Consider the following 26,881-nt stretch of genomic DNA (forward strand, 5'->3'; position numbering starts at 1 on the left):
TTATATATATTAGCGTCTGTAGCATGTATCAGGAACATGTTATCATACCTGTGTCTTTTTACAGGTGACTGATGCCCGGTGAGAAGGTGAACGTGACATATGCCCTCGTCAGCTGCAAGAAAGGAACTTGGAGACAGGTAATTAATATTTATATTAATTACTGATAACGATCAGGCTAGATATCAAATCTAGACCTGCAGAGATGTCATAGTCTCTCCCTTATACATGAAGATACATGTGTTGTTAATAAGTATATCGTCTATAGACAGCTTCTTATATAACACAGCCATATCTCAGGAACAGAGATTAGGAACATGTATGATCCTTATTCTCTAATTTTTTATTTGTAGGAATCCCCTTTTTCAATATTTAATAGAATAGACTGAACTGTCTGCAGTGTTTACAATTTCACTTTAGACTGTTGGGTGACTGACCGCAAATTTAAGACTTAACTGTACTAAGTAAAGAAAAATCAATATTTTTTTTTGCTTCAAATATATTATTATAGCCAAAGACATTAGCCATAATAAGTCATAGCCTTTTAACCTAATTATGAAGGGCATGATACACTGCACTTTAATACTAATGCAGTATGTTATATGAGTGATCTAAAGATCGCTATTAACCCCTTCCCGCAGAATGTCATATATAAACGCCGGGTTGTGCAGTGCGTTCGCGCATCCCGGCGTTTATAAATGACATTCAGTTAACCCGGCGATGCGCAGCATCGCACGGGTTAACTGGCAGAAGTCCCGCTGTTTCCAGCAGGGGACAACTTCTGCTTCACCCCCAGGACCATCAATTGATGGTCCTGGTCAGCGATCACTGTGATTGGTCCCTGTGGACCAATCACAGTGATCTGGGGTGAAAGTTCAGATCCCCCGCACTGCCCGCCCCTGGAAGTCGGGCAGAACGGGGGACGAAGGCTGCAGGGGCTCGCGGGGACCTGCGGCATTCGGGGGGAACACGTGGGGACCGGCGGACTTACCTGATTCAGCGGCGGGACCGAGGAGCAGCGCGGGACCGGCCACGTGGACGAGCAGCGACGGGTAAGTATGTGGTCCTCAGAGGCAGCAGTGAAGATCTTCACTGCTGCTTCTAGGAGTCTGAAAACTACAACTCCCAGCATGCCTAGACAGCCTTTGGCTGTCTGGGCATGCTGGGAGTTGTAGTTTTGCAACATCTGGAGGGCCTCAGTTTGGAGACCATTGTATAATGGTCTCCAATCTGTGCTCTTCCAGCTGTTGCAAAACTACAACTCCCAGCATGCACTGACTGTCCAGGCATGCTGGGAGTTTTAGTTCAGCAACATCTGGCCCTTCAGATGTTGCCGAACTACAACTCCCAGCATGCCCTTCAGCTGTCTGGGCATGCTGGGAGTTGTAGTTTTGCAACAGCTGGAGACACACTGGTTGGGAAACATTGTTTCTAACTCAGTGTTTCCTAACCTGTGTGCCTCCAGCTGTTGCAAAACTATAACTCCCAGCATGCACTAAAAGACCATGCATGCTGGGAGTTGTAGTTTTGCAACATCTGGAGGGCCCCAGTTTGGAGACCATTGTATAATGGTCTCCAATCTGTGCTCTTCCAGCTGTTGCAAAACTACAACTCCCAGTATGCACTGACTGTCCAGGCATGCTGGGAGTTTTAGTTCAGCAACATCTGGCCCTTCAGATGTTGCCGAACTACAACTCCCAGCATGCCCTTCAGCTGTCTGGGCATGCTGGGAGTTGTAGTTTTGCAACAACTGGAGACACACTGGTTGGGAAACATTGTCTGTTTCTAACTCAGTGTTCCCTAACCTGTGTGCCTCCAGCTGTTGCAAAACTATGACTCCCAGCATACACTAACAGACCATGCATGCTGGGAGTTGTGGTTTTGCAACAGCTGATGCAAGCCCCCCTTCCCCCCCCCCCCCCCCCCCCCGCCACGCCACCCCCGTGAATGTACAGGGTACATTCACATGGGCGAGGCTTTTACAGTGGGTTTCTCGCATCTTGAGATGCAGCAAATTTTGCGCTGGCAAACTCGCTGTAATCCCCCGCCCATGTGACTGTACCCTAAAAACACTACACTACACTAACACAAAATAAAATAAAAAGTTAAAAACACTACATATACACATACCCTTACACAGCCCCCCTCCCCCAATAAGAACGTCCGGTACACCACTGTTTCCAAAGCAGAGCCTCCAGCTGTTGAAAAACAACAACTCCCAGTATTGTCGGACAGCCGTTGACTGTCCAGGCATGCTGGGAGTTTTGCAACAGCTGGAGGCACCCTGTTTGGGAATCACTGGCGTAGAATACCCCTATGTCCACCCCTATGCAAATCCCTAATTTAGGCCTCAAATGCACATGGCGCTCTCACTTTGGAGCCCTGTCGTATTTCAGGGCAACAGTTTAGGGCCACATATGGGGTATCGCTGTACTCGGGAGAAATTGCGTTACAAGGTTTGGGGGGCTTTTTCTTCTTTAACCCTTCATGAAAAGGAAATGTTGGGGTCTACACCAGAATGTTAGTGTAAAATATTTTTATTTTTTACACTAACATGCTGATGTTGCCCTATACTTTACATTTTCACAAGAGGTAAAAGGGAAAAAAGCCCCCCAAAATTTGTAACGCAATTTCTCCCGACTACAGAGATACCCCATATGTGAGCGCAAAGTGCTCTGGGGGCGCACAACAAGGCCCAGAAGGGAGAGCGCACCATGTACATTTGAGGTGATTTGCACAGGGGTGGCTGATTGTTACAGCGGTTTTGACAAACGCAAAAAAAAAAAAAACCCCACATGTGACCCCATTTCGGAAACGACACCCCTCACGGAATGTAATGAGGGGTGCAGTGAGAATTTACCCCCCACAGGTGTCTGACGGATCTTTGGAACAGTGGTCCATGAAAATGAAAACTTGTACAGCCCACTGTTCCAAAGATCTGTCAGACACCAGTGGGGGGCAAATGCTCACTGTACCCCTTGTTACGTTCCTCAAGGGGTCTAGTTTCCAAAATGGTATGCCATGTGTGTTTTTTTTTGCTGTTCTGGCACCTTAGGGGCTTCCTAAATGCGACATGCCCCCCGAGCAAAATTTGCTCTCAAAAAGCCAAATATGACTCCTTCTCTTCTGAGCATTGTAGTTCGCCCATAGTGCACTTCAGGTCAACTTATGGGGTACCTCCATACTCAGAAGAGATGGGGTTACAAATTTTGGGGGGTATTTTCTGCTATTAACCCTTGCAAAAAGGTGAAATTAGGGGGGAAACACACATTTTAGTGGAAATTTTTTTTTTTTTTTTTTACATATGCAAAAGTCATGAAACACCTGTGGGGTAATAAGGCTCACTTTATTCCTTATTACATTCCTCAAGGGGTCTAGTTTCCAAAATGGTATGCCATGTGGGTATTTTTTGCTGTTCTGGCACCATAGGGGCTTCCTAAATGCGACATGCCCCCCGAGCAAAATTTGCTCTCAAAAAGCCAAATATGACTCCTTCTCTTCTGAGCATTGTAGTTCACCCATAGTGCACTTCAGGTCAACTTATGGGGTACCTCCATACTCAGAAGAGAAGGGGTTACAAATATTGGGGGGTATTTCCTGCTATTGACCCTTGGAAAAATGTGAAATTTGGGGGGAAACACACATTTTAGTGAAAATTTTTTTTTTTTTTTTTACATATGCAAAAGTCGTGAAACACCTGTGGGGTATTAAGGCTCACTTTATTCCTTGTTACGTACCTCAAGGGGTCTAGTTTCCAAAATGGTATGCCATGTGAGGGTTTTTTGCTGTTCTGGCACCATAAGGGCTTCCTAAATGCAACATGCCCCCAAAAACCATTTCAGAAAAACGTACTCTCCAAAATCCCCTTATCGCTCTTTCCCTTCTGAGCCCTCTACTGCGCCCGCCGAACACTTTACATAGACATATGAGGTATGTGCTTACTCGAGAGAAATTGGGCTACAAATATAAGTATACATTTTCTCCTTTTACCCCTTGTAAAAATTTAAAAATTGGGTCTACAAGAACATGCGAGTGTAAAAAATGAAGATTGTGAATTTTCTCCTTCACTTTGCTTCTATTCCTGTGAAACACCTAAAGGGTTAAAATGATGACTGAATGTCATTTTTAATACTTTGGGGGGTGCAGTTTTTATAATGGGGTCTTTTGTGGGGTATTTCTAATAAGAAGACCCTTCAAATCCACTTCAAACCTGAACTGGTCCCTGAAAAATAGTGAGTTTGAAAATTTTGTGAAAAATTTGAAAATTGCTGCTGAACTTTGAAGCCCTCTGGTGTCTTCCAAAAGTAAAAACTCGTCACTTTTATGATGCAGACATAAAGTAGACATATTGTATATGTGAATAAAACATTTTTTTATTTGTAATATACATTTTCCTTACAAGCAGAGAGCTTCAAAGTTAGAAAAATGCAAAATTTTCAAATTTTTCATCAAATTTTTGGATTTTTCACAAGGAAAGGATGCAAGTTACCACAAAAATTTACCACCATGTTAAAGTAGAATATGTCACGAAAAAACAATCTCAGAATCAGAATGATAACTAAAAGCATTCCAGAGTTATTAATGTTTAAAGTGACAGTGGTCAGATGTGCAAAAAACGCTCTGGTCCTTAAGGCCAAAATGGGCTTGGTCCTGAAGGGGTTAAAAGTCCCCTTTATAAAACACTTAAAGGCTAGGTTCACACTAAGGAATTTCCAGCCGGAATAATTATTGCCGGAGGTTCCACGGGTGCATTGCCCTCCCCATAGATGGCAATGTATTCTGTATGGATCCTAGCTAAAAAATAAGTTAAAAATAGATACTGTCATACTACTGCAGTCTATTAATATATGAGCTATCGAAAGATGGCTGCTTTATGTACCTTAATGGGAATAGTTCAAAACTAAAAGAAGAAAAACAAGGCTAATAAAATATAAAAAAAAACTATAGCTCCGCCTTAACAAAAACATCCCTTTAAAAAAATTGTATCAAATATAAAATGAAATTAAAAAATAAATATATGAAAAATCCCCAAAAAACTTTATAACCCCATAAAAAATACTCTAACGATAACAACAACCATACACTATCTGTCAGCATAATGCTGAGAGGCAGAATACACTGCACTACAATAGTGGTGCAGTGTTTCATAGAAACTATCAGATCAGGAATGACAGGTCATTCTCGTATGGGAAAAACAAAAATAGAAAGGCAGAAATGCTATGAAAAACATAAATAAATAAGAAGTAGATAAATAAATAAAACTGATTTGGACTAGTTTAAAAAGTACAAAAAATTAGGAAACGGTCGATAAAATAATAAAAAATTATCGGAATAGTTAGAGAGTTAAAGGGGTATTTCACAGCTCAGCGTTTGGAACAAACTGTTCCGAACGCTGGAGCCGGCGTCAGGAGCTGTTGACATCATAGCTCCGCCCCTCATGACATCACGTCCTGCCCCCTCAATGCAAGTCTGTGGGAGGGGGTGTGACGGCTCTACCCATTTAAAAATAAAAATAAATGCTTGATAAAATTATTTAAAAAATAATTTGTTGTATCAAAAATAAAATTCAGAAAAAAGAAAAGAAAATATTTAAAAAATCCCAAAAATTTTATAAATAAACCCCCAAAAAATCTACAATAGCTACAAACTTAGCATAAATATATTAAAAAATATAAAAAAAATACATAAAAATGCCCAAAAAAATTTGGAACCCCATAGAAAATACCCTAACGATAACCATAACCATACACTGTCTGTCATCATAATGCTGATAGGCGTAATACACTGCACTACAATAGTAGTGCAGTGTTTCAAAGAAAGGATCAGATCAGGAGTGAAAGGTCGTTCTCGTATGGGAAAAATAAAAATAGAAACCCAGAAATGTTATGAAAAAAATAACAATAAATAAGAAGTAAATAAATAAATAAAACTGATTAGGACTAGTTTAAAGAGTATAAAAAATTTAGAAACGGTCGATAAAATTATTTAAAAAATAGCGGAATAGTTACAGAGTTGAAGGGGTACTCCACAGCTCTGAGTTTGGAACAAACTGTTCCGAAAACTGGAGACGGCGTCAGGAGCTCTTGACGTCATGGCCCCGCCTCCTCATGACGTTACACCCTGCCCCCTCAAATGAAGTCTATGGGAGGGGGTGTATCCCTTTAAAAATAAAAAATTAATGGTTGATAAAAAAAAATTTTTAAAAAAACATCAACCCGCCCCACAAAAACATCCCTTAAAAAATAAGTTGTTGGAAAAAAAAAATACAATTCAGAATAAAGAAAAGAACATTTAAAAAAAAGCACCAAAATTTTATAAATAAACCCCAAAAAAATCTACAATAGATACACACATAGCATTAATGTGAGAGGCATAAATTATTTTATAAAATAATACAACCCTTCCCCCCTTTCAAAATTAAAAGGCATACATTCCCGTTGTATGATTAACTGTTGAATATAATATAACATTTTTCGATAAAATATTTATTAAAATAAAAAATATCAAAAATATACAGTATATTTTAATTAAAAAAAAAACTAGATCCCAATGTGTTCCAACTTTTTTTGTTCCTTTTTGTTATGCGGTTTCATAATGCCTGAGATAAGTAGTTCTGGCCCGGAATGTTATATATATTAGCGTCTGTAGCATGTATCAGGAACATGTTATCATACCTGTGTCTTTTTACAGGTGACTGATGCCCGGTGAGAAGGTGAACGTGACATATGCCCTCGTCAGCTGCAAGAAAGGAACTTGGAGACAGGTAATTAATATTTATATTAATTACTGATAACGATCAGGCTAGATATCAAATCTAGACCTGCAGAGATGTCATAGTCTCTCCCTTATACATGAAGATATATGTGTTGTTAATAAGTATATCGTCTATAGACAGCTTCTTATATAACAGAGCCATATCTCAGGTACAGAGATTAGGAACATGTATGATCCTTATTCTCTATTTTTTTATTTGTAGGAATCCCCTTTATCAATGTTTAATAGAATAGACTGAACTGTCTACAGTGTTTACAATTTCACTTTAGACTGTTGGGTGACTGACCGCAAATTTAAGACTTAACTGTACTAAGTAAAGAAAAATCAATATTTTTTTTTTGCTTCAAATATATAATTATAGCCAAAGACATTAGCCATAATAAGTCATAGCCTTTTAACCTAATTCTGAAGGGCATAATACACTGCACTTTAATACTAATGCAGTATGTTATATGAGTGATCTAAAGATCGCTATTAAAAGTCCCCTTTATAAAACACTTAAAGGCTAGGTTCACACTAAGGAATTTCCAGCCGGAATAATTATTGCCGGAGGTTCCACGGGTGCATTGCCCTCCCCATAGATGGCAATGTATTCTGTATGGATCCTAGCTAAAAAATAAGTTAAAAATAGATACTGTCATACTACTGCAGTCTATTAATATATGAGCTATCGAAAGATGGCTGCTTTATGTACCTTAATGGGAATAGTTCAAAACTAAAAGAAGAAAAACAAGGCTAATAAAATATAAAAAAAAAAAAAAAACTTTAGCTCCGCCTTAAGAAAAACATCCCTTTAAAAAAATTGTATCAAATATAAAATGAAATTAAAAAATAAATATATGAAAAATCCCCAAAAAACTTTATAACCCCATAAAAAATACCCTAACGATAACAACAACCATACACTGTCTGTCAGCATAATGCTGAGAGGCAGAATACACTGCACTACAATAGTGGTGCAGTGTTTCATAGAAACTATCAGATCAGGAATGACAGGTCATTCTATTATGGGAAAAACAAAAATAGAAAGGCAGAAATGCTATGAAAAACATAAATAAATAAGAAGTAGATAAATAAATAAAACTGATTTGGACTAGTTTAAAAAGTACAAAAAATTAGGAAACGGTCGATAAAATAATAAAAAATTATCGGAATAGTTAGAGAGTTAAAGGGGTACTTCACAGCTCAGCGTTTGGAACAAACTGTTCCGAACGCTGGAGCCGGCGTCAGGAGCTGTTGACATCATAGCTCCGCCCCTCATGACATCACGCCCTGCCCCCTCAATGCAAGTCTGTGGGAGGGGGTGTGACGGCTCTACCCATTTAAAAATAAAAATAAATGCTTGATAAAATTATTTAAAAAATAATTTGTTGTATCAAAAATAAAATTCAGAAAAAAGAAAAGTAAATATTTAAAAAATCCCAAAAATGTTATAAATAAACCCCCAAAAAATCTACAATAGCTACAAACTTACCATAAAAATATTAAAAAATATAAAAAAAATACATAAAAATGGCCAAAAAAATTTGGAACCCCATAGAAAATACCCTAATGATAACCATAACCATACACTGTCTGTCAGCATAATGCTGATAGGCATAATACACTGCACTACAATAGTGGTGCAGTGTTTCAAAGAAAGGATCAGATCAGGAGTGAAAGGTCGTTCTCGTATGGGAAAAATAAAAATAGAAACCCAGAAATGTTATGAAAAAAATAACAATAAATAAGAAGTAAATAAATAAATAAAACTGATTAGGACTAGTTTAAAAAGTATAAAAAATTTAGAAACGGTCGATAAAATAATTTAAAAAATAGCGGAATAGTTACAGAGTTGAAGGGGTACTCCACAGCTCAGAGTTTGGAACAAACTGTTCCGAAAACTGGAGACGGCGTCAGGAGCTCTTGACGTCATGGCCCCGCCTCCTCATGACATTACACCCTGCCCCCTCAAATGAAGTCTATGGGAGGGGGTGTATCCCTTTAAAAATAAAAAATTAATGGTTGATAAAATTCTTTTTTTAAAAAAACATCAACCCGCCCCACAAAAACATCCCTTAAAAAATAAGTTGTTGGAAAAAAAAACTACAATTCAGAATAAAGAAAAGAACATTTAAAAAAAAGCACCAAAATTTTATAAATAACCCCCAAAAAAATCTACAATAGATACACACACAGCATTAATGTGAGAGGCATAAATTATTTTATAAAATAATACAACCCTTCCCCCCTTTCAAAATTAAAAGGCATACATTCCCGTTGTATGATTAACTGTTGAATATAATATAACATTTTTCGATAAAATATTTATTAAAATAAAAAATATCAAAAATATACAGTATATTTTAATTAAAAAAAAAACCTAGATCCCAATGTGTTCCAACTTTTTTTGTTCCTTTTTGTTATGCGGTTTCATAATGCCTGAGATAAGTAGTTCTGGCCCGAGAATGTTATATATATTAGCGTCTGTAGCATGTATCAGGAACATGTTATCATACCTGTGTCTTTTTACAGGTGACTGATGCCCGGTGAGAAGGTGAACGTGACATATGCCCTCGTCAGCTGCAAGAAAGGAACTTGGAGACAGGTAATTAATATTTATATTAATTACTGATAACGATCAGGCTAGATATCAAATCTAGACCTGCAGAGATGTCATAGTCTCTCCCTTATACATGAAGATATATGTGTTGTTAATAAGTATATCGTCTATAGACAGCTTCTTATATAACACAGCCATATCTCAGGAACAGAGATTAGGAACATGTATGATCCTTATTCTCTAATTTTTTATTTGTAGGAATCCCCTTTTTCAATATTTAATAGAATAGACTGAACTGTCTGCAGTGTTTACAATTTCACTTTAGACTGTTGGGTGACTGACCGCAAATTTAAGACTTAACTGTACTAAGTAAAGAAAAATCAATATTTTTTTTTGCTTCAAATATATTATTATAGCCAAAGACATTAGCCATAATAAGTCATAGCCTTTTAACCTAATTATGAAGGGCATGATACACTGCACTTTAATACTAATGCAGTATGTTATATGAGTGATCTAAAGATCGCTATTAAAAGTCCCCTTTATAAAACACTTAAAGGCTAGGTTCACACTAAGGAATTTCCAGCCGGAATAATTATTGCCGGAGGTTCCACGGGTGCATTGCCCTCCCCATAGATGGCAATGTATTCTGTATGGATCCTAGCTAAAAAATAAGTTAAAAATAGATACTGTCATACTACTGCAGTCTATTAATATATGAGCTATCGAAAGATGGCTGCTTTATGTACCTTAATGGGAATAGTTCAAAACTAAAAGAAGAAAAACAAGGCTAATAAAATATAAAAAAAACTATAGCTCCGCCTTAACAAAAACATCCCTTTAAAAAAATTGTATCAAATATAAAATGAAATTAAAAAATAAATATATGAAAAATCCCCAAAAAACTTTATAACCCCATAAAAAATACTCTAACGATAACAACAACCATACACTATCTGTCAGCATAATGCTGAGAGGCAGAATACACTGCACTACAATAGTGGTGCAGTGTTTCATAGAAACTATCAGATCAGGAATGACAGGTCATTCTCGTATGGGAAAAACAAAAATAGAAAGGCAGAAATGCTATGAAAAACATAAATAAATAAGAAGTAGATAAATAAATAAAACTGATTTGGACTAGTTTAAAAAGTACAAAAAATTAGGAAACGGTCGATAAAATAATAAAAAATTATCGGAATAGTTAGAGAGTTAAAGGGGTATTTCACAGCTCAGCGTTTGGAACAAACTGTTCCGAACGCTGGAGCCGGCGTCAGGAGCTGTTGACATCATAGCTCCGCCCCTCATGACATCACGTCCTGCCCCCTCAATGCAAGTCTGTGGGAGGGGGTGTGACGGCTCTACCCATTTAAAAATAAAAATAAATGCTTGATAAAATTATTTAAAAAATAATTTGTTGTATCAAAAATAAAATTCAGAAAAAAGAAAAGAAAATATTTAAAAAATCCCAAAAATGTTATAAATAAACCCCCAAAAAATCTACAATAGCTACAAACTTAGCATAAATATATTAAAAAATATAAAAAAATACATAAAAATGCCCAAAAAAATTTGGAACCCCATAGAAAATACCCTAACGATAACCATAACCATACACTGTCTGTCATCATAATGCTGATAGGCGTAATACACTGCACTACAATAGTAGTGCAGTGTTTCAAAGAAAGGATCAGATCAGGAGTGAAAGGTCGTTCTCGTATGGGAAAAATAAAAATAGAAACCCAGAAATGTTATGAAAAAAATAACAATAAATAAGAAGTAAATAAATAAATAAAACTGATTAGGACTAGTTTAAAAAGTATAAAAAATTTAGAAACGGTCGATAATATAATTTAAAAAATAGCGGAATAGTTACAGAGTTGAAGGGGTACTCCACAGCTCAGAGTTTGGAACAAACTGTTCCGAAAACTGGAGACGGCGTCAGGAGCTCTTGACGTCATGGCCCCGCCTCCTCATGACGTTACACCCTGCCCCCTCAAATGAAGTCTATGGGAGGGGGTGTATCCCTTTAAAAATAAAAAATTAATGCTTGATAAAAAATTTTTTTTTTAAAAACATCAACCCGCCCCACAAAAACATCCCTTAAAAAATAAGTTGTTGGAAAAAAAAAACTACAATTCAGAATAAAGAAAAGAACATTTAAAAAAAAGCACCAAAATTTTATAAATAAACCCCAAAAAAATCTACAATAGATACACACATAGCATTAATGTGAGAGGCATAAATTATTTTATAAAATAATACAACCCTTCCCCCCTTTCAAAATTAAAAGGCATACATTCCCGTTGTATGATTAACTGTTGAATATAATATAACATTTTTCGATAAAATATTTATTAAAATAAAAAATATCAAAAATATACAGTATATTTTAATTTAAAAAAAAACTAGATCCCACTGTGTTCCAACTTTTTTTGTTCCTTTTTGTTATGCGGTTTCATAATGCCTGAAATAAGTAGTTCTGGCCCGGAATGTTATATATATTAGCGTCTGTAGCATGTATCAGGAACATGTTATCATACCTGTGTCTTTTTACAGGTGACTGATGCCCGGTGAGAAGGTGAACGTGACATATGCCCTCGTCAGCTGCAAGAAAGGAACTTGGAGACAGGTAATTAATATTTATATTAATTACTGATAACGATCAGGCTAGATATCAAATCTAGACCTGCAGAGATGTCATAGTCTCTCCCTTATACATGAAGATATATGTGTTGTTAATAAGTATATCGTCTATAGACAGCTTCTTATATAACAGAGCCATATCTCAGGTACAGAGATTAGGAACATGTATGATCCTTATTCTCTATTTTTTTATTTGTAGGAATCCCCTTTATCAATGTTTAATAGAATAGACTGAACTGTCTACAGTGTTTACAATTTCACTTTAGACTGTTGGGTGACTGACCGCAAATTTAAGACTTAACTGTACTAAGTAAAGAAAAATCTATATTTTTTTTTTGCTTCAAATATATAATTATAGCCAAAGACATTAGCCATAATAAGTCATAGCCTTTTAACCTAATTCTGAAGGGCATAATACACTGCACTTTAATACTAATGCAGTATGTTATATGAGTGATCTAAAGATCGCTATTAAAAGTCCCCTTTATAAAACACTTAAAGGCTAGGTTCACACTAAGGAATTTCCAGCCGGAATAATTATTGCCGGAGGTTCCACGGGTTCATTGCCCTCCCCATAGATGGCAATGTATTCTGTATGGATCCTAGCTAAAAAATAAGTTAAAAATAGATACTGTCATACTACTGCAGTCTATTAATATATGAGCTATCGAAAGATGGCTGCTTTATGTACCTTAATGGGAATAGTTCAAAACTAAAAGAAGAAAAACAAGGCTAATAAAATATAAAAAAAAAAAAACTTTAGCTCCGCCTTAAGAAAAACATCCCTTTAAAAAAATTGTATCAAATATAAAATGAAATTAAAAAATAAATATATGAAAAATCCCCAAAAAACTTTATAACCCCATAAAAAATACCCTAACGATAACAACAACCATACACTGTCTGTCAGCATAATGCTGAGAGGCAGAATACACTGCACTACAATAGTGGTGCAGTGTTTCATAGAAACTATCAGATCATGAATGACAGGTCATTCTATTATGGGAAAAACAAAAATAGAAAGGCAGAAATGCTATGAAAAACATAAATAAATAAGAAGTAGATAAATAAATAAAACTGATTTGGACTAGTTTAAAAAGTACAAAAAATTAGGAAACGGTCGATAAAATAATAAAAAATTATTGGAATAGTTAGAGAGTTAAAGGGGTACTTCACAGCTCAGCGTTTGGAACAAGCTGTTCCGAAAGCTGGAGCCGGCGTCAGGAGCTGTTGACATCATAGCTCCGCCCCTCATGACATCACGCCCTGCCCCCTCAATGCAAGTCTGTGGGAGGGGGTGTGACGGCTCTACCCATTTAAAAATAAAACTAAATGATTGATAAAATTGTTTAAAAAATAATTTGTTGTATCAAAAATAAAATTCAGAAAAAAGAAAAGAAAATATTTAAAAAATCCCAAAAATGTTATAAATAAACCCCCCAAAAATCTACAATAGCTACAAACTTAGCATAAAAATATTAAAAAATATAAAAAAAATACATAAAAATGCCCAAAAAAATTTGGAACCCCATAGAAAATACGCTAATGAAAACCATAACCATACACTGTCTGTCAGCATAATAGTGGTGCAGTGTTTCAAAGAAAAGATCAGATCAGGAGTGAAAGGTCGTTCTTGTATGGGAAAAATAAAAATAGAAACCCAGAAATGTTATGAAAAAAATAACAATAAATAAGAAGTAAATAAATAAATAAAACTGATTAGGACTAGTTTAAAAAGTATAAAAAATTTAGAAACGGTCGATAAAATAATTTAAAACATAGCGGAATAGTTACAGAGTTGAAGGGGTACTCCACAGCTCAGAGTTTGGAACAAACTGTTCCGAAAACTGGAGACGGCGTCAGGAGCTCTTGACGTCATGGCCCGCCTCCTCATGACGTTACACCCTGCCCCCTCAAATGAAGTCTATGGGAGGGGGTGTATCCCTTTAAAAATAAAAAATTAATGGTTGATAAAATTCTTTTTTAAAAAAAACATCAACCCGCCCCACAAAAACATCCCTTAAAAAATAAGTTGTTGGGAAAAAAAAACTACAATTCAGAATAAAGAAAAGAACATTTAAAAAAAAGCACCAAAATTTTATAAATAACCCCCAAAAAAATCTACAATAGATACACACATAGCATTAATGTGAGAGGCATAAATTATTTTATAAAATAATACAACCCTTCCCCCCTTTCAAAATTAAAAGGCATACATTCCCGTTGTATGATTAACTGTTGAATATAATATAACATTTTTCGATAAAATATTTATTAAAATAAAAAATATCAAAAATATACAATATATTTTAATTAAAAAAAAAAACTAGATCCCAATGTGTTCCAACTTTTTTTGTTCCTTTTTGTTATGCGGTTTCATAATGCCTGAGATAAGTAGTTCTGGCCCGAGAATGTTATATATATTAGCGACTGTAGCATGTATCAGGAACATGTTATCATACCTGTGTCTTTTTACAGGTGACTGATGCCCGGTGAGAAGGTGAACGTGACATATGCCCTCGTCAGCTGCAAGAAAGGAACTTGGAGACAGGTAATTAATATTTATATTAATTACTGATAACGATCAGGCTAGATATCAAATCTAGACCTGCAGAGATGTCATAGTCTCTCCCTTATACATGAAGATATATGTGTTGTTAATAAGTATATCGTCTATAGACAGCTTCTTATATAACAGAGCCATATCTCAGGTACAGAGATTAGGAACATGTATGATCCTTATTCTCTATTTTTTTTATTTGTAGGAATCCCCTTTATCAATGTTTAATAGAATAGACTGAACTGTCTGCAGTGTTTACAATTTCACTTTAGACTGTTGGGTGACTGACCGCAAATTTAAGACTTAACTGTACTAAGTAAAGAAAAATCAATATTTTTTTTTGCTTCAAATATATAATTATAGCCAAAGACATTAGCCATAATACGTCATAGCCTTTTAACCTAATTCTGAAGGGCATAATACACTGCACTTTAATACTAATGCAGTATGTTATATGAGTGATCTAAAGATCGCTATTAAAAGTCCCCTTTATAAAACACTTAAAGGCTAGGTTCACACTAAGGAATTTCCAGCCGGAATAATTATTGCCGGAGGTTCCACGGGTTCATTGCCCTCCCCATAGATGGCAATGTATTCTGTATGGATCCTAGCTAAAAAATAAGTTAAAAATAGATACTGTCATACTACTGCAGTCTATTAATATATGAGCTATCGAAAGATGGCTGCTTTATGTACCTTAATGGGAATAGTTCAAAACTAAAAGAAGAAAAACAAGGCTAATAAAATATAAAAAAAAAAAACTTTAGCTCCGCCTTAAGAAAAACATCCCTTTAAAAAAATTGTATCAAATATAAAATGAAATTAAAAAATAAATATATGAAAAATCCCCAAAAAACTTTATAACCCCATAAAAAATACCCTAACGATAACAACAACCATACACTATCTGTCAGCATAATGCTGAGAGGCAGAATACACTGCACTACAATAGTGGTGCAGTGTTTCATAGAAACTATCAGATCAGGAATGACAGGTCATTCTATTATGGGAAAAACAAAAATAGAAAGGCAGAAATGCTATGAAAAACATAAATAAATAAGAAGTAGATAAATAAATAAAACTGATTTGGACTAGTTTAAAAAGTACAAAAAATTAGGAAACGGTCGATAAAATAATAAAAAATTATCGGAATAGTTAGAGAGTTAAAGGGGTACTTCACAGCTCAGCGTTTGGAACAAACTGTTCCGAAAGCTGGAGCCGGCATCAGGAGCTGTTGACATCATAGCTCCGCCCCTCATGACATCACGCCCTGCCCCCTCAATACAAGTCTGTGGGAGGGGGTGTGACGGCTCTACCCATTTAAAAATAAAAATAAATGCTTGATAAAATTGTTTAAAAAATAATTTGTTGTATCAAAAATAAAATTCAGAAAAAAGAAAAGAAAATATTTAAAAAATCCCAAAAATGTTATAAATAAACCCCCAAAAAATCTACAATAGCTACAAACTTAGCATAAAAATATTAAAAAATATAAAAAAAATACATAAAAATGCCCAAAAAAATTTGGAACCCCATAGAAAATACCCTAATGAAAACCATAACCATACACTGTCTGTCAGCATAATAGTGGTGCAGTGTTTCAAAGAAAAGATCAGATCAGGAGTGAAAGGTCGTTCTCGTATGGGAAAAATAAAAATAGAAACCCAGAAATGTTATGAAAAAAATAACAATAAATAAGAAGTAAATAAATAAATAAAACTGATTAGGACTAGTTTAAAAAGTATAAAAAATTTAGAAACGGTCGATAAAATAATTTAAAACATAGCGGAATAGTTACAGAGTTGAAGGGGTACTCCACAGCTCAGAGTTTGGAACAAACTGTTCCAAAAACTGGAGACGGCGTCAGGAGCTCTTGACGTCATGGCCCGCCTCCTCATGACGTTACACCCTGCCCCCTCAAATGAAGTCTATGGGAGGGGGTGTATCCCTTTAAAAATAAAAAATTAATGGTTGATAAAATTCTTTTTTAAAAAAAACATCAACCCGCCCCACAAAAACATCCCTTAAAAAATAAGTTGTTGGGAAAAAAAAATACAATTCAGAATAAAGAAAAGAACATTTAAAAAAAAGCACCAAAATTTTATAAATAACCCCCAAAAAAATCTACAATAGATACACACATAGCATTAATGTGAGAGGCATAAATTATTTTATAAAATAATACAACCCTTCCCCCCTTTCAAAATTAAAAGGCATACATTCCCGTTGTATGATTAACTGTTGAATATAATATAACATTTTTCGATAAAATATTTATTAAAATAAAAAATATCAAAAATATACAGTATATTTTAATTAAAAAAAAAAAACCTAGATCCCAATGTGTTCCAACTTTTTTTGTTCCTTTTTGTTATGCGGTTTCATAATGCCTGAGATAAGTAGTTCTGGCCCGAGAATGTTATATATATTAGCGTCTGTAGCATGTATCAGGAACATGTTATCATACCTGTGTCTTTTTACAGGTGACTGATGCCCGGTGAGAAGGTGAACGTGACATATGGCCTCGTCAGCTGCAAGAAAGGAACTTGGAGACAGGTAATTAATATTTATATTAATTACTGATAACGATCAGGCTAGATATCAAATCTAGACCTGCAGAGATGTCATAGTCTCTCCCTTATACATGAAGATATATGTGTTGTTAATAAGTATATCGTCTATAGACAGCTTCTTATATAACAGAGCCATATCTCAGGTACAGAGATTAGGAACATGTATGATCCTTATTCTCTATTTTTTTATTTGTAGGAATCCCCTTTATCAATGTTTAATAGAATAGACTGAACTGTCTGCAGTGTTTACAATTTCACTTTAGACTGTTGGGTGACTGACCGCAAATTTAAGACTTAACTGTACTAAGTAAAGAAAAATCAATATTTTTTTTGCTTCAAATATATAATTATAGCCAAAGACATTAGCCATAATAAGTCATAGCCTTTTAACCTAATTCTGAAGGGCATAATACACTGAACTTTAATACTAATGCAGTATGTTATATGAGTGATCTAAAGATCGCTATTAAAAGTCCCCTTTATAAAACACTTAAAGGCTAGGTTCACACTAAGGAATTTCCAGCCGGAATAATTATTGCCGGAGGTTCCACGGGTTCATTGCCCTCCCCATAGATGGCAATGTATTCTGTATGGATCCTAGCTAAAAAATAAGTTAAAAATAGATACTGTCATACTACTGCAGTCTATTAATATATGAGCTATCGAAAGATGGCTGCTTTATGTACCTTAATGGGAATAGTTCAAAACTAAAAGAAGAAAAACAAGGCTAATAAAATATAAAAAAAACTATAGCTCCGCCTTAACAAAAACATCCCTTTAAAAAAATTGTATCAAATATAAAATGAAATTAAAAAATAAATATATGAAAAATCCCCAAAAAACTTTATAACCCCATAAAAAATACTCTAACGATAACAACAACCATACACTGTCTGTCAGCATAATGCTGAGAGGCAGAATACACTGCACTACAATAGTGGTGCAGTGTTTCATAGAAACTATCAGATCAGGAATGACAGGTCATTCTCGTATGGGAAAAACAAAAATAGAAAGGCAGAAATGCTATGAAAAACATAAATAAATAAGAAGTAGATAAATAAATAAAACTGATTTGGACTAGTTTAAAAAGTACAAAAAATTAGGAAACGGTCGATAAAATAATAAAAAATTATCGGAATAGTTAGAGAGTTAAAGGGGTATTTCACAGCTCAGCGTTTGGAACAAACTGTTCCGAACGCTGGAGCCGGCGTCAGGAGCTGTTGACATCATAGCTCCGCCCCTCATGACATCACGCCCTGCCCCCTCAATGCAAGTCTGTGGGAGGGGGTGTGATGGCTCTACCCATTTAAAAATAAAAATAAATGCTTGATAAAATTATTTAAAAAATAATTTGTTGTATCAAAAATAAAATTCAGAAAAAAGAAAAGAAAATATTTAAAAAATCCCAAAAATGTTATAAATAAACCCCCAAAAAATCTACAATAGCTACAAACTTAGCATAAATATATTAAAAAATATAAAAAAATACATAAAAATGCCCAAAAAAATTTGGAACCCCATAGAAAATACCCTAACGATAACCATAACCATACACTGTCTGTCATCATAATGCTGATAGGCGTAATACACTGCACTACAATAGTAGTGCAGTGTTTCAAAGAAAGGATCAGATCAGGAGTGAAAGGTCGTTCTCGTATGGGAAAAATAAAAATAGAAACCCAGAAATGTTATGAAAAAAATAACAATAAATAAGAAGTAAATAAATAAATAAAACTGATTAGGACTAGTTTAAAAAGTATAAAAAATTTAGAAACGGTCGATAAAATTATTTAACCCCTTAAGGACCCAGCCCAAATATACCTTAAGGACCCGGACATTTTTTGAACATCTGACCACTGTCACTTTAAACATTAATAACTCTGGGATGCTTTTACCTTTCATTCTGATTCCGAGATTGTTTTTTCGTGACATATTCTACTTTATGTTAGTGGTAAAACTTTGTCGATACTTGCATCATTTCTTGGTGAAAAATTCCAAAATTTGATGAAAAAAATGAAAATTTTGCATTTTTTTTAACTTTGAAGCTCTCTGCTTGTAAGGAAAATGGATATTCCAAATAAATTATACATTGATTCACATATACAATATGTCTACTTTATGTTTGCATCATAAAATTGACGTGTTTTTACTTTTGGAAGACATCAGAGGGCTTCAAAGTTCAGCAGCAATTTTCCAATTTTTCACAAAATTTTCAAAATCGGAATTTTTCAGGGACCAGTTCAGTTTTGAAGCTGATTTGAAGGGCCTTCATATTAGAAATACCCCACAAATGACCCCATTATAAAAACTGCACCCCTCAAAGTTTTCAAAATGACATTCAGTAAGTGTGTTAACCCTTTAGGTGTTTCACAGGAATAGCAGCAAAGTGAAGGAGAAAATTCAAAATCTTCATTTTTTACACTCGCATGTTCTTGTAGACCCAGTTTTTGAATTTTTACAAGGGGTAATAGATGAAAAATCCCCCCAAAATGTGTAACCCAATTTCTCTCGAGTAAGGAAATACCTCATATGTGTATGTCAAGTGTTCGGCGGGTGCACTAGAGGGCTCAGAAGGGAAGGAGCGACAATAGGATTTTGGAGAGGGAATTTTGCTGAAATGGTTTTTGGGGGGCATGTCACATTTAGGAAGCCCCTATGGTGCCAGAACAGCAGAAAACCCCAACATGGCATACCATTTTGGAAACTAGACCCCTCAAGGGACGTAACAAGGGGTCCAGTGAGCCTTAACACCCCACAGGTGTTTGACGACTTTTCGTTAAAGTCGGATGTGTAAATGAAAAAAAAAATTTTTTCACTAAAGTGCAGTTTTTCCCCCAAATTTACCATTTTTACAAAGGGTAATGGGAGAAAATGCCCCCCCAAATTTGTAACCCCATCTCTTCTGAGTATGGAAATACCCCATGTTAGGATGTAAAATGCTTTGCGGGCAAACTACAATGCTCAGAAGAGAAGGAGTCACATTTGGCTTTTTGAAAGCAACTTTTGCTGAAATGGTTTTTTGGGGGCATGTCGCATTTAGGAAGCCCCTGTGGTGCCAGAACAGCAAAAAATACCCACATGGCATACTATTTTGGAAACTACACCCCTCAAGGAACGTAACAAGGGGTCCGCTGAGCCTTAACACCCCACAGGTTTTTGACGACTTTTCGTTAAATTTGGATGTGTAAATGAAAAATTTTTTTTTTTTTACTAAAATGCAGTTTTTCCCCAAAATTTTACATTTTTACAAGGGGTAATATGAGAAAATGACCCCCAAAATGTGTAACCCCATTTCTTCTGAGTATGGAAATACCCCATGTTAGGACGTAAAATGCTCTGCTGGCGAACTACAAGCTCAGAAGAGGAGGAGCGCCATTGAGCTTTTGGAAAGAGAATTAGTTTGGAATGGTAGTCAGGGGCCATGTGCGTTTACAAAGCCCCCCGTGGTGCCAGAACAGTGGAACCCCCCACATGTGACCCCATTTTGGAAACTACACCCCTCACAGAATTTAATAAGGGGTGCAGTGAGTATTTACACCCCACAGAACTTTGGAACAGTGGGCTGTGCAAATGAAAAAGTTTATTTTTCATTTTTACGGACCACTGTTCCAAAAATCTGTCAGACATCTGTGGGGCGTAAATTCTCAATGTACCCCTTATTACATTACGTGAGGGGTGTAGTTTCCAAAATGGGGTCACATGTGTCGGGGGTCCATTGTTCTGGCACTATGGGGGCTTTGTAAACACATGTGGCCTTCAATTCCGGACAAATTTTCTCTACAAAATCCCAATGGCGCTCCTTCTCTTCTGAGCATTGTAGTTCGCCCGCAGAGCACTTTAAATTTACATATGGGGTATGTTCTTACTCAGAAGAGATGGGTTTACAAATTTGGGGGGGCTTTTTTCCTATTTCAGGATGTGAAAATGAAAAATTTAGGGTAACACCAGCATTTTAGTGAAAAAATATAATTTTTTTCATTTTCCCATCCAACTTTAGTGAAAATTCGTCAAACACCTGTGGGGTGTTCAGGCTCACTATACCCCTTGTCACGTTCGGTGAGGGGTGTAGTTTCCAAAATGGGGTCACATGTGGGTATTTTTTTTTTTTTTGCGTTTGTCAGAACCGCTGTAAAATCAGCCACCCCTGTGCAAATCACCAATTTAGGCCTCAAATGTACATGGTGCACTCTCACTCCTGAGCCTTGTTGTGTGCCCGCAGAACATTTTACGCCCACATCTGGGGTATTTCTGTACTCAGGAGAAATTGCGTTACAAATTTTGGGGGTCTTTTTTTCCTTTTACCGCTTGTGGAAATAAAAAGTATGGGGCAACACCAGATGTTAGTGTAAAAAAATAAAAAAAATTTACACTTACAGGCTGGTGTAGCCCCCAACTTTTCCTTTTCACAAGCGGTAAAAGGAAAAAAAAGCCCCCCAAAATTTGTAGTGTAATTTCTCCCGAGTACTGAGATACCCCATATGTGGCCCTAAACTGTTGCCTTGAAATACGACAGGGCTCCGAAGTAAGAGAGCACCATGCGCATTTGAGGACTAAATTAGGGATTGCATAGGGTAGGACATAGGGGTATTCTACGCCAGTGATTCCCAAACAGGGTGCCTCCAGCTGTTGCTAAACTCCCAGCATGCCTGGACAGTCAGTGGCTGTCCAGAAATGCTGGGAGTTGTTGTTTTGCAACAGCTGGAGGCTCCGTTTTGGAAACCCTGCCGTACAAGACGTTTTAAATTGTTTATTGGGGGGGGGGGCAGTGTAAGGGCTGTATATGTAGTGTTTTACCCTTTATTAGGTGTTAGTGTAGTGTAGTGTTTTTAGGGTACATTCACACTGGCAGGTTACGGTGAATTTCCCGCTAGGAGTTTGCACTGCGGCAAAGAATTTGCCGCAGCCCAAACTTGAAGCAGGAAATTTACTGTAAACCCGCCTATGTGAATGTACCCTGTACGTTCACAAGGGGGGGCAAACCTCCAGCTGTTTCAAAACTACAACTCCCAGCATGTACTGACAGACCGTGCATGCTGGGAGTTGTAGTTTTGCAACAGCTGGAGGCACACTGGTTGGAAAACCTTCAGTTAGGTTCTGTTACCTAACTCAATATTTTCCAACCAGTGTGCCTCCAGCTGTTGCAAAACTACAACTCCCAGCATGTACTAATCACCGAAGGGCATGCTGGGAGATGTAGTTATGCAATAGCTGGAGGTACCCAACTACAACTCCCAGCATGCCGAGACAGCTGTTTGCTTTCTGGGCATGCTGGGAATTGCAGTTTTGCAACATCTGGAGAGCTACAGTTTTTAGACCACAGCACAGTGATCTCCAAACTGTGGACCTCCAGATGTTGCAAAACTACAACTCCCAGCATGTCCAGACAACAAACAGCTATGTGGGCATGCTAGGAGTTGTAGTTTTGCAACATCTGGAGGGATATAGTTTAGAGACCACTGTATAGTGGTCTCAAACTGCAGCCCTCCAGCTGTTGCAAAACTACATATTCCAGCATGCCCAAACAGCTGTCTGGGCATGCTGGGAGTTGTAGTTTTGCAACATCTGGAGGGCTACAGTTAGAGACCACGGTCTCAGACTGTAGCCCTCCAGATCTACTTACCGGCTTCCGTAGGATCCCGGCAGCCGTCCTCTTCAGACGCACGTGACGCCGCCCGCCGATCAACGTCGCCGCAGCCTCCGGACGGGTAAGTGGACGTCGGCGCCCGGTCCCCTTCGGTTCCCCGTTCTGCCCCGCCTATTGTGGGAGGGCAGGACGGGGAAAACGAAAGTTAACCCCCCCGCCCCCGGTCTGCTATTGGTCGTCGCCTCTGACGATCAATAGCAGACCAATAGCAGGGATAGGAGGGGTGGCAACCCTGCCACCTCACTCCTATGCCTACAGGGGGATCGTGGGTGTCTTAGACAACCGCGATCCCCCTTCTATTCCGGGTCACCGGGTCACAATAGACCCGTATGACCCGGAATCGGCGCAAATCGCAAGTGTGAATTCACTTGCGATTTGCGCCGATCGCCGACGGGGGGGGGGTCTGATGACCCCCCTGGGCATTTGCACGGGGTGCCTGCTGATTGATATCAGCAGTCACCCCGGCCCGGTCCCCGCCCGGCGCGCGGCGGGGACCGAAATTCCCACGGGCGTATGGATACGCCCTGGGTCCTTAAGTACCAGGACGTCAAGGCGTATCCATACGCCCTAGGTCCTTAAGTGGTTAAAAAATAGCGGAATAGTTACAGAGTTGAAGGGGTACTCCACAGCTCAGAGTTTGGAACAAACTGTTCCGAAAACTGGAGACGGCGTCAGGAGCTCTTGACGTCATGGCCCCGCCTCCTCATGACGTTACACCCTGCCCCCTCAAATGAAGTCTATGGGAGGGGGTGTATCCCTTTAAAAATAAAAAATTAATGGTTGATAAAATTCTTTTTAAAAAAAAACATCAACCCGCCCCACAAAAACATCCCTTAAAAAATAAGTTGTTGGAAAAAAAAAACTACAATTCAGAATAAAGAAAAGAACATTTAAAAAAAGCACCAAAATTTTATAAATAAACCCCAAAAAATCTACAATAGATACACACATAGCATTAATGTGAGAGGCATAAATTATTTTATAAAATAATACAACCATTCCCCCCTTTCAAAGTTAAAAGGCATACATTCCCGTTGTATGATTAACTGTTGAATATAATATAACATTTTTCGATAAAATATTTATTAAAATAAAAAATATCAAAAATATACAGTATATTTTAATTAAAAAAAAAACTAGATCCCAATGTGTTCCAACTTTTTTTGTTCCTTTTTGTTATGCGGTTTCATAATGCCTGAGATAAGTAGTTCTGGCCCGAGAATGTTATATATATATGCGTCTGTAGCATGTATCAGGAACATGTTATCATACCTGTGTCTTTTTACAGGTGACTGATGCCCGGTGAGAAGGTGAACGTGACATATGCCCTCGTCAGCTGCAAGAAAGGAACTTGGAGACAGGTAATTAATATTTATATTAATTACTGATAACGATCAGGCTAGATATCAAATCTAGACCTGCAGAGATGTCATAGTCTCTCCCTTATACATGAAGATATATGTGTTGTTAATAAGTATATCGTCTATAGACAGCTTCTTATATAACACAGCCATATCTCAGGTACAGAGATTAGGAACATGTATGATCCTTATTCTCAATTTTTCTATTTGTAGGAATCCCCTTTATCAATGTTTAATAGAATAGACTGAACTGTCTGCAGTGTTTACAATTTCACTTTAGACTGTTGGGTGACTGACCGCAAATTTAAGACTTAACTGTACTAAGTAAAGAAAAATCTATATTTTTTTTTTGCTTCAAATATATAATTATAGCCAAAGACATTAGCCATAATAAGTCATAGCCTTTTAACCTAATTCTGAAGGGCATAATACACTGCACTTTAATACTAATGCAGTATGTTATATGAGTGATCTAAAGATCGCTATTAAAAGTCCCCTTTATAAAACACTTAAAGGCTAGGTTCACACTAAGGAATTTCCAGCCGGAATAATTATTGCCGGAGGTTCCACGGGTGCATTGCCCTCCCCATAGATGGCAATGTATTCTGTATGGATCCTAGCTAAAAAATAAGTTAAAAATAGATACTGTCATACTACTGCAGTCTATTAATATATGAGCTATCGAAAGATGGCTGCTTTATGTACCTTAATGGGAATAGTTCAAAACTAAAAGAAGAAAAACAAGGCTAATAAAATATAAAAAAAAAAAACTTTAGCTCCGCCTTAAGAAAAACATCCCTTTAAAAAAATTGTATCAAATATAAAATGAAATTAAAAAATAAATATATGAAAAATCCCCAAAAAACGTTATAACCCCATAAAAAATACCCTAACGATAACAACAACCATACACTGTCTGTCAGCATAATGCTGAGAGGCAGAATACACTGCACTACAATAGTGGTGCAGTGTTTCATAGAAACTATCAGATCAGGAATGACAGGTCATTCTATTATGGGAAAAACAAAAATAGAAAGGCAGAAATGCTATGAAAAACATAAATAAATAAGAAGTAGATAAATAAATAAAACTGATTTGGACTAGTTTAAAAAGTACAAAAAATTAGGAAACGGTCGATAAAATAATAAAAAATTATCGGAATAGTTAGAGAGTTAAAGGGGTACTTCACAGCTCAGCTTTTGGAACAAACTGTTCCGAACGCTGGAGCCGGCGTGAGGAGCTGTTGACATCATAGCTCCGCCCCTCATGACATCACGCCCTGCCCCCTCAATGCAAGTCTGTGGGAGGGGGTGTGACGGCTCTACCCATTTAAAAATAAAAATAAATGCTTGATAAAATTATTTAAAAAATAATTTGTTGTATCAAAAATAAAATTCAGAAAAAAGAAAAGAAAATATTTAAAAACTCCCAAAAATGTTATAAATAAACCCCCAAAAAATCTACAATAGCTACAAACTTAGCATAAAAATATTAAAAAATATAAAAAAATACATAAAAATGGCCAAAAAAATTTGGAACCCCATAGAAAATACCCTAATGATAACCATAACCATACACTGTCTGTCAGCATAATGCTGATAGGCATAATACACTGCACTACAATAGTGGTGCAGTGTTTCAAAGAAAGGATCAGATCAGGAGTGAAAGGTCGTTCTCGTATGGGAAAAATAAAAATAGAAACCCAGAAATGTTATGAAAAAAATAACAATAAATAAGAAGTAAATAAATAAATAAAACTGATTAGGACTAGTTTAAAAAGTATAAAAAATTTAGAAACGGTCGATAAAATAATTTAAAAAATAGCGGAATAGTTACAGAGTTGAAGGGGTACTCCACAGCTCAGAGTTTGGAACAAACTGTTCCGAAAACTGGAGACGGCGTCAGGAGCTCTTGACGTCATGGCCCCGCCTCCTCATGACGTTACACCCTGCCCCCTCAAATGAAGTCTATGGGAGGGGGTGTATCCCTTTAAAAATAAAAAATTAATGGTTGATAAAATTCTTTTTAAAAAAAAACATCAACCCGCCCCACAAAAACATCCCTTAAAAAATAAGTTTTTCGAAAAAAAAAACTACAATTCAGAATAAAGAAAAGAACATTTAAAAAAAAGCACCAAAATTTTATAAATAAACCCCCAAAAAAATCTACAATAGATACACACATAGCATTAATGTGAGAGGCATAAATTATTTTATAAAATAATACAACCCCTCCCCCCTTTCAAAATTAAAAGGCATACATTCCCGTTGTATGATTAACTGTTGAATATAATATAACATTTTTCGATAAAATATTTATTAAAACAAAATATCAAAAATATACAGTATATTTTAATTAAAAAAACACCTAGATCCCAATGTGTTCCAATTTTTTTTGTTCCTTTTTGTTATGCGGTTTCATAATGCCTGAGATAAGTAGTTCTGGCCCGAGAATGTTATATATATTAGCGTCTGTAGCATGTATCAGGAACATGTTATCATACCTGTGTCTTTTTACAGGTGACTGATGCCCGGTGAGAAGGTGAACGTGACATATGCCCTCGTCAGCTGCAAGAAAGGAACTTGGAGACAGGTAATTAATATTTATATTAATTACTGATAACGATCAGGCTAGATATCAAATCTAGACCTGCAGAGATGTCATAGTCTCTCCCTTATACATGAAGATATATGTGTTGTTAATAAGTATATCGTCTATAGACAGCTTCTTATATAACACAGCCATATCTCAGGAACAGAGATTAGGAACATGTATGATCCTTAT

The 26,881-nt window shown here is 36.4% G+C and overlaps 1 protein-coding gene across 4 annotated transcripts in view; it reads left to right on the top strand.

Annotated features, from left to right (window-relative positions):
* Positions 1–26,881, top strand: part of LOC130367991 (olfactory receptor 1G1-like) — a 451,749-nt gene that overhangs the window by 196,823 nt on the left and 228,045 nt on the right. The window lies entirely within an intron of this gene.

Source organism: Hyla sarda, chromosome 4 (genome assembly GCF_029499605.1).
Source record: "Hyla sarda isolate aHylSar1 chromosome 4, aHylSar1.hap1, whole genome shotgun sequence".
NCBI lineage: Eukaryota > Metazoa > Chordata > Amphibia > Anura > Hylidae > Hyla > Hyla sarda.